The sequence below is a fragment of the Fringilla coelebs genome (assembly GCF_963513975.1).
Source record: "Fringilla coelebs genome assembly, chromosome: 9".
Lineage (NCBI taxonomy): Eukaryota > Metazoa > Chordata > Aves > Passeriformes > Fringillidae > Fringilla > Fringilla coelebs.
The window spans coordinates 16,262,740-16,272,614 of NC_140067.1; positions in this window are offsets into that span (position 1 = coordinate 16,262,740).

Here is a 9,875-nt window from a genome sequence, read left to right on the forward strand (position 1 = left end):
ACTACCACACAAATAAATCCAGCTATGTCTTTGAAGAGTCAAGGCCTCCATATAGTCATGCTGCTGTTCAGCTGAAAAACTGTGAAGGAGGATACTAGCACCTATCAAACCAGGAAGGTGAGCTACAGCTCACAGTCACCTTATTCTGACACTGAAAAGAAGAATCACACCCAATTCCCCATCTAGCCCAATGTTTTGGTTGCTCTGTGAATTTTATAGACAAAGAGGAACAAAACGTCTAACAATTCAGGGACATTGTCTAAAGACATATACAAAATTTTACTTCTCTTAAAAACAGAGTTACTTTCTAGTCACCTAAAAAAAGAGCAAAAAATACCAAACCTAACACAAACAAACAAAATGTCCCCACCAAAAAAAATCACCAGAACTCTGCAGCCTTTCCTATTCTGTTTGACAAGAGTGGAACATACTGTTCTATGTGTAGCTTTTTCTGGCTTGCTTTCCAGCTCAAAAGCCTAAATTGGGGAACAAGGACAAATTCTCCTAGTTTTCTAAAGGAAGCTTGGTTTACTGGAACAGATATATGAAAGTAGTTCCCAGAATACAAGGCAGGTGACCAAAACATGGATTACAATATCAAGCAGCACAGAAATAGCAAGAGAACATGGCAATTGATTCTGAAGAAATAACTGCAATATGTGTAGGGCAAGATTCATATTTCAGCTCTTAAAGTCACTCAAAGCAGTAAGCACAATCACCAGCTGTTCAGAAAGGATCATACAACTGAGAAGTGTTTGAATCAGATGTATGGGACTGTCCTTCATAAAGTTACATTATATTCAGGTTAGTTCCCCACTTCCACACAGAACACCATAGGCAGAGAGCTAGATGAGCTAGATGTGTTCTTACTCTGTACATATAAAATAACCCAATGTACAGGCAACAACAGCTGCTCATGAGCCTTACTCTAGAGAAGGGAAGAGCTCAAATGTTTGCTCCCTTATTCACAAAGACAGTAGAGTGGATCAACATCTGTGAATAGCCTCTACCACCAGGAGAGTCTTTGTCAAGGATAAACTAAATAAAATCTCCACAATGTGGGAAAGATCTGATTTCTTATTCTGACAGAATATGAATAGTCACTAAAATCTTCAATGCCAGCTGTAACCTCTCTCCTAAAAACAAGATGGCTTCTTCATCAAGAAGACAATAACTGCATAGAAGCAGAAAAAAAGCATGTAGTCTTACAAAAATCTAAAGGACAATATTTGATTGCATAGGTACATCCATGGTAGATGGTGAGGCTTACATACAAGAGAGATTTGTTTCACATACCTGGTTTTGAAATGTGTGAGGAGCAGATCTGCATCCAATGGGATGTCTCATATGTAGAAGACGAAGGTAAGCTTCTTCACTATGAGCACCTCTCTTTTTGTCATGCCCCTGGCAAGGCTGTAAGCACCTGGGCAAACAGGCACAGGATACTGAGCTTCTGTCCCTCTGTCCCTACAGGCTTTACCTGGCAAAGCTCTTGGTGGAATGAGATTCTCTTCTCCTCAGAGGATCCTGGCCAGATGAGGCCTGCAATAGCCTCTGAAAATTTACCATCAGAGGAGACAAACCACTAGGAGCTGACAAAAATAGACACCTGATTTTATGGTATGGTTCTTGAACAGGCACAAGTCTCTATTTCCAGCAGAAACCTCTAGATCTCTCCACAGAGGAGTCATTCTCATGCACTACCTCCAAGGGGTCTGATACCAACACACAAAGAAAAATTTTAAAAGTTATGGAAAAACTTAGCCCTATTCTACTACATGTCATGGCTCTGGTTGGGACCAAGGACACAAAATGATAGCTTCACTGCCTTCTGGTTATTCCACACTTGTGGCAGCAGGAACTAACATCCAATAACACCACACTAGTCTACACCATGGCTGAATGGCTGTCCCCAGAAGGATGTAAAACCTTGACACAGCATGATATATGCCTCCAGTGAGTCAAATTCTACTCTCAGGTGGAAGGAAATAAACTCAGAGTGATTACATACAGACTCACATCAATACCAGTGCTGAAAGCAGAATTTGACTGATTGTATCTTCCCTAGCTGATTTTACCAATGACTGATTTTTTTTTTAAATGAGCCACAACTTAAATCTCCCATCAGTGCAGAAAGAACTCTGCGTGAGTTGGCACAAAATAGGATCTTTTCTGCTCAGGTTAGCAGTGGTCCTGCTGGACAGGGCTGAGCTGAAGTTTCCTGGAATCTTAGGCAGAGGCAAGTATCACTATGGACTCCAGGACCCAAGCAATTCACCCTGATTAAACCACTTACCTTTGAGAAGGTAGGGCCAATGGTGCTTACAGCAGGGTGAGGCTCGACGTTTTGCTGACTGCTGTTGAAATTGGTAACAGACTTTGCATATTATATCACCAGGTTTTTTTGGTTGTATTTCACATGCAGTGTTTTTCTGCTTTTGACTTTGAGGTGTGAGGGGGAAGGCTCTAATCATATGGCCTTGTGCAGATGCTCCATTTGCATTTCTATTAATCCAGGCCCTCCTGGAGACGTTTGAGCATAGGCACAGCATGCTCTGCGTTTGAACTTGTGAGAACCCACACCACTGCTTAATAACTTAATACATATGTATAGCCTCCTTCAGCAGCCCACTAGGAGGCAGAAGCAGGGGGAGGCGCTATTAGTGCATAGGCTGCAGGGCTCTATGTAAATGCATTTTGACAGGGAGGATAACTTGCCGAATAAAGAACCCAGCTCCGTAGTGCTGGGCTGGTGCTGATTTAGGTCAGAAAACTTGTTTTACCAGAATTTGTACAAATGAGAGCTCACATGGATCTGCTGGAGAATGTTTAAGGTATCTTAGCAACTTTGCTCACAGCACATGAATGTAATAATGATACTTTCCACACAAACTGTCTTACAGGAACAAAAAATACATCTGAGTCTTTTTTGCTCTCTACTTTTACCTTTCCTGAACACCTCTCCTCAGAAGGACACCCAACCCTGTCTCAGCAAAGTGCCACAATAACCATAATAAGTGGCAGTTTCACCATGTTTGAAGTGAATAGTTAATGGCTTAGAGCAGCAACCTCTAGATACAATTGCGCTGAGATCTCTTAATAAAAACCAGCTTTCATTGGAAAACAGAGTCAAAAGGGAAAGGTTTTTTATAGAAGATACACTCTGGAGCCCATTTCTGCAGAAAACTAGAAAGAGGACAGGTAAAAGTCCCCCAGATGTCAGCAGAGATGGGTGTAGACAGAGCATCAGGGCTGCAACAGTAGAATGCTTGCACAGCCTGTGGTCTGTCAACCCCTGCAAACACTCTCCAACACCCACACACCCTTATCCATGCAGAGCTACCCCAAACCACTGCCAGCCACATTTCTGCTACTTCTCCCTGGAATATCCTCATCCAGTTCTAAATCTGAAAGAAGCCAGGTAGGGATTTGAACAGGGTTTGACTTACATCCAGTGAGAAGCAACAGGTGGGAGAAAGAAGGGAGGAAGGACTGATCCTCAATGTCTCCTTTTTTTCCTCCTCAAAAAGTTCCACTGCTCATTTTGATGCAAACTAAAAATTAAACTCCCCTCAAATGTCTCCTTTCCCACCACTCGCCCCACCATAATTCCTGCTTTCCAGCCAGCTCCAGCAGATGAAAGCTGCTAATGTGAAACTCTCTGCAAGGAGAACACCATAATTTTCCTACCCTTAAAAAAGTAAGAATCCATTACTCTCTCCCCTCCCAACACACCTCTGAAGTGTTTTCACTTCATTAAAGTCTTTTTTATAGAGGCCCAGCTCACAGTGAATTTACGTCAAATTCCAGGAAGAGGTTCCTAGCTGTCCCATAATAAACAAACTGGGAGAAGCGAGGGAGATGCCAACCTGCAGGACTGACACTGGCTGCAGACAAACAGCCACACAGGCAGTAACTGATTGGGCCTTAGCCTCTAAAGTGGCAGCTGAGACAAATGAAAAAATGACATGCTGAAAGCAACACTGAGAGAGGAGGAAGAGCCCAGGTCTGAGAGTCAATCTTAGTCCATCAGGTAAAGAGAATAGATACGCATGGGGATAATTGGTGATGAGACACTTGAAATTAGGTGTATGATAGGTCCCCCACTGCCCAGCCACATTCATTTTTCTTACACTCAATGAGCACTGATGGGCAGGGGTGAGCTAAGAATATTTCTTAAACCTTTGCATTCTCCTGTCACATTTCCATGACTCCGTCTATTCCTCCCAGACACACAGACAATTGCCTTATGCAGGCTGTCACCCACGCTGCTTCCCTGCCGGTGCGTGGCTGCAGGCACAGCTCGCGGCGCAGGCCCTGCTCACGCTCCCACAAGCCGCAGCAAGAGAAAACAAAGCTCAGCCTGCCCGTGTCCCTGCCCATGTCCTCACACCAGCACCACGTGCTGCTTTCAGCAGCCCAGCACAGCAAATGAAATGGGGCCCGAGACATGGCAGGATGCCCAGTTTCCAGCTGGTGGGGAGCTCTGGGGGCTCTCAGGGGTGAAGGGCAAAGGTAGCCCCAGCCTGGCCTCACCCACACCTTTGAGAGGATGTGACAGATTAAATCCCAGGCTGATGAGCAGTGGGAGATGGCTGCTCCTTCACATGGCCACCATGTCAAAATTGCAGGTTCTGACTTCTCTCACGTCAAAGCGCACAGACACCGCGGGAGGGGGTGGGCAGGAAGGCTGGCAGCCACAGGCCAGGCTAGCTACACTGGTCTGAGAGTGCTCTGGCTGCCACAGTGTGCCAGCACTCATGCTGCTCCCGAGGATGGGCACTGGCCCCTGCCCACCTCACACATCCTGGGCATGGGCACACCTCACCTATGCCAGGAGGCACAGCCAGCACACGCACTGCAGGGCCAGCACCCCTCTCCTGCGGCTGGTGCCAGGGTCCCAGAGGAGCAGAAAGAAGCCAGCCGGTGTTAGGCCTCTTTCCCCCTTACAATTAGCAGTCAAGGCTACAAAGTTGTCCCTCAAAGCACAAGTGCCACAGCTGAAAAAGGCAATGCCCAGCCTCGCAGGGATGGCTCCTGCTGTCCCACAGAGGAGCAGCCATTCCCTCCAACACCTGCAGGCAGCAGCTCGCCTCGCTGTGGCCAGCAACGCCCACTGTTCCCTTTTCTTCATAAGCTTCTTGCAAATGATGTGAACCCATACTTATTAATTTACATTAAGTTCATTTAACACCAATGAAAGAGACCAGAAGTGTCTAATGAGCAAACTGTAATGAGCTACCAGTGACTATCTAATCATCTTCAGTTTATGCATTCTTGCTTCATTCTTATAGAGTATTGTTGTAGAATAAATGCTTTGCTCTTATCTTACAAGAGGAAAAAAAATCTCTAGGTATTGTACTAGTGAATAACAAAGGAATGAACAAGCTTCTGGTTTTGCACCGCATATAATGATAGAGATGCTGTGAATTCTATGGACAAAGTACATGAAGAAGTACCCACAAGTACTGAAAATTTAATTAAAAGTCAGAAAGCCATTGCAATGAAGACTCAGCAGAAAGCCATTTATTTTTAAAATCTAATATATTCTTCATGACTAAAGGCTAAAGCACACGCTGACTTACACATTTAGCTGTAACTGATTTAAGCTACTTGATGATTTTTTGCGCACAGGGTGGCGCTCAATTTGCAATGGAGTAAATTGGCAGAATTTAATTTGGTGGATTTTTTTAACTCTGCAAAAAGAATCCTCATTAAAACCTCTCGATAGGCTGTATACTTTTTTCATCATTAACCAGCCTAACTGCAGGTAAAAGAGATACAATTATGGATTTATATAAATCGTATTGTCAATTTACAGCTCAAAGACTGGCGAGTTACCTCATTTTAAATAGGTTATTTTTTCCCCTTAACCTTTCTTTGTTTTAATGAGGATTTGGTTTGTCATTGTCAGGGTGCTTGTTTGCAGGAAAGTTTCTCATCATGTGAAGAAGGTGTAAGGATAAAGGCTAGAAGACCTCTTACTGAAAACCCTGTCCTGGACATTCTGCCTTTAAATATTCACCTTTCCATGAAGACAGTCAGATCTCAGCTGCTGATTCCTCACTCTCTCAGCCCCACAACTGCTCTATCTCATGCTTTGGCGCTTTCCACCTTACTCATGTCCAGTTTTTTCTTTTTTGCTGCACCTTATTTTAATCCTACCTCCCACCAAAGCACCATTAAATTCTTTGTTCTGCCTCATTCAGAACCACCAGCAACTCCAGGTTCAGACCACACAGGCTGCGTAGAAAATTGACTGAAAAATGCAACTTATATCCAGAGCTCTCACTAGATGAGGACAGCCAGAGCTGTCATTGAGAGACCCTTCTGTTCAACAGGAGCCCACAGTCCAAAACAAGGTCCTGCATATTCAATGAAGCAGATTCTCAAGTGACAAATTACACAAGTTACTCAAAAAGGTAAGCAGCTGCCCCACTAAATGTTTGTCCATTAACAGAATGACTGAATCATTTAGGTTGGAAAGGGCCTCTGAGATCACTGAGTCCAACTTTTGATTGAACACCACCTTGTCAACTAGAACATGGCACTAGTGCCATGTCCAGTGATTTCTTGAATACCTCCAGGGATGGTGACTCCACTACCTTCTTAGGCAGTTCATTATAATGTTTAACAATCTTCTCCATGAATAAATTCCTCCTGATGTCCAGAACTTCTAAGACTAATTAAGTTTCTGGGTTTAATTCTTAGTCTCCAAGTAGGTTGACAATGTTAAGCAAGAGGAAGGCAGTCACATTTATATATTACTTCATAATAGCACCCAGAAATGCAACTACTCCTCTTGCTTGACTGAAATGCTGCCTTCCCTTTCCTTTACCAAGCTCCTCCAGCAGCTTCTGAAGGATAAGGTTGAGGACTGAAGGGATAACACCACAAGAGAGCTAATGGCTAATGTCATCTTCTACCGGTCTGTTACCCACACCCCCTTCATTTGAATGCTTTCAGAATTTTGCTTACAATTTAATCACCCATCTGAATTTTTAATATTAGCCTGCAACATACTAGAATGGATACAGCAAGGCAAGGGTGAAGGAATTGTTCCCATAACTTAGAAGAAAGAAACTAAAAACACAAAGAAAAGGGATTTGTAAGAGGGTCTGGATTTTAACCTTCCTTGGGGTGAGAGAATAAGCACGGCTACTACTCTAAGCACTTAGATGTTGAAAGCTGTTGTTCTTCCTCTTTGAACTTTTTACCAGCTGTAGCAATTAAATGATAAAGTTGTCTTTAGCTCATTAGATGATGAGTTAATTACATGCCAAAATTAACCTTTGTTAAGCTCTTAATGGAACATCTTTTATCTGAGTAGCCACAGTCTGTGTTAAAATTCTTAATGATCTGGGCTAAAAATCAATAATTTGTATGACTTCCATATATGAACTGGGAATTAAATGTATCTTTAAAATGTACTATAATGATAACCTCAAGCTGAAATTGAAATAAAGATATTCCTTGGTGATTTCAAGGACAACACTTTCACCAGTGTGGAGGCCGTGTAAGCCACTAAAGAACATTGCCACTGGGGACAGCACTCCTGCCTGCAGCACAAAGATAAATCAAGCTAAGTCCAAGATTTTGATTTTTCAAGTATTTTTTTGCTGCAGCCCTGTGTTTCACATTTGTGATCCTCCTATACATATCAATGTTCAGTCAGGACTGACTGTTGCCTTCTTAAAAGTTGGAGGAGTGGATTCATTTTGAGAACTTATATACCCTATCAATGATCAAAAGAGTCTAATCATTCCCCCATGCAGGGAGCTGATAGATGCAGTGCCATGCTTTTCCCCATGTAATCAATTGCTAGCTAATTTGACAAGAACTCAGCAACCATTCTGTAGTTCAGTTCACATTAAGGCTTTTATGTTTAAGGAAGCAAAAGTCCTATTGTTTGGTGCTTAAATTGCATGTGTTCAGCAGAAGACAATGAATATGTCTTACTGAATATTACTCTGTATGACATTAATGTATGAATTGGGAAGATGTCTCATTAAAATGATTAAATCCTCAATCTGAAGTGTCAATTATCAATAGTTTAATGCTTTTTCTTCCTTTAGATTCCCATTTGAGCCACCCACAGAAGACTAATTTCATATACTTTCTGGTACCACCTCAGAGACAGAAAACTTTAAAACTGAAGACTGGTTTTACTAATGAGGCCTAAAGGCCACTGAAATCCTTGTGATTTCAGCAAAGTTTCATTCAGAGTTACCAAGAATTATTCTCCATAACCTTGACTTATACTGTGACTATCATCTTCAAGTTCATTTTCTTCCCCTAACGCCAGAGAACACCTTCTCCTTGAGAGATGGGCAGTCGTGGCTCCCTGATGATGTTAAGCTGTGACTTGCCTTGTAGCCTGCACCACAACTCAGTTAGCCTGTGTGGAAGTCTGGACAGAATTGAGCCAATTTTTAAGCCTCACCATCAATGCATTAATGGTTATGAATTGAGTGGAGAAAAAAAATTATAAAAATAACTATTATTTGCTGGTTTTTTGTCTGATAACAAGTTTGAGCACTTATGAGGGGACAAAATAGGATGAAAATAAAGATAAAATTTCAATTTCACAGTTAAGAATAAAAACACTGTTGTGAAATCTTTCAAGCATCTTTCAGCTAAAGGAATTCTGTGCATAATTTAACAGCATGGCCCTATTTATGATATTTACTTGCAACAAATCTGTATAGAGTCCATACATCTCAGACCTCCCAGACATACCAGGTTGCTGGAGAATAGACTGACCTCTCAGAACTTGACCTTGTAGAAGGTGCCTCCTTGGGTGCTATTGCTGGGACAAGTCAATTTGGACAGATATGGTAAGGCAGGCTGAAAGATGGGAATTATCAGTCAAGATTGCTCTGCCAAGAGGCACAGATCACTGTATGATAGCAGGCTGAAGGTTGTACTATTCCCTGAAGGCAGTTTGGTAAATAAGGAGGTTATGGGTATGTTACTGTCAAGCATGAAGAAATTTTTGTTGATATATTCTCAGAAACTAATTTTTTTCTTTAATAACCTGCAGGGCTACTCTTCAGCAAAATTACCAGTCAACTCTGACAGCCTAGGCTACAATAAGCTGAATCACACTCCAGGTCTTTAAACATTGGGTTTGCTTTTTCTTACTAGCTTGTTTTAAGTGTGCTTAGGAGAGTGTAATACAAAGTAAAACTGAATCTTTTCAGCTAATCAAAAGAGAGAAGTCATCAGAGAAAGACTACACCTGTTTAAAGATGCAAATTGATAATGGAGTTGCATATCAAAACAAGACTACTATTCATTTTTTAAAAGGTGCAAATTGCTAATCTTCAGCCTTTTTTAATAACTTATTAAAAGTTTCTACCAGTGAAATTTAACAAACACTAAACAAAATATATTAAATATGGTACAGTGAGGATACCTAGCCTTATTCAGTCACACATTTGAAATGCAGTGATCTTGGTTACCAACTCTGGCCACTTTTTCACTGCAAAAGAATCAAAATTTAAAATTGCCCTTCCTACACCTACAGAATAAAGGATTGTATTTGCCTTTCCCATCTCAATATGCACAAAGAGGAAGCACAGCACCACAAAGGGACTCAAAGAGCAGCACCTGCCCATACCAAGAACTGGGCCGGGAAGTGTTACCCTCAGAGGGAAGCAGACCACCAAGTCAGGGCATTCTGTGTACTTGCATGCAAAGTCCCATTTTCAATTAAAGCATTTAAGAGTCTGGTAAGGACATCATAAAACAGGAGAGCCTTGTAGTTGGCCCAGAAAATTAAAACTGTGGATGGCAAATCGTCTTCTGATACCTTCCTTCTTGGGCAAACTAACTTAGCTTGATTTGACAAGTATTAATTAGAAATTACCTGT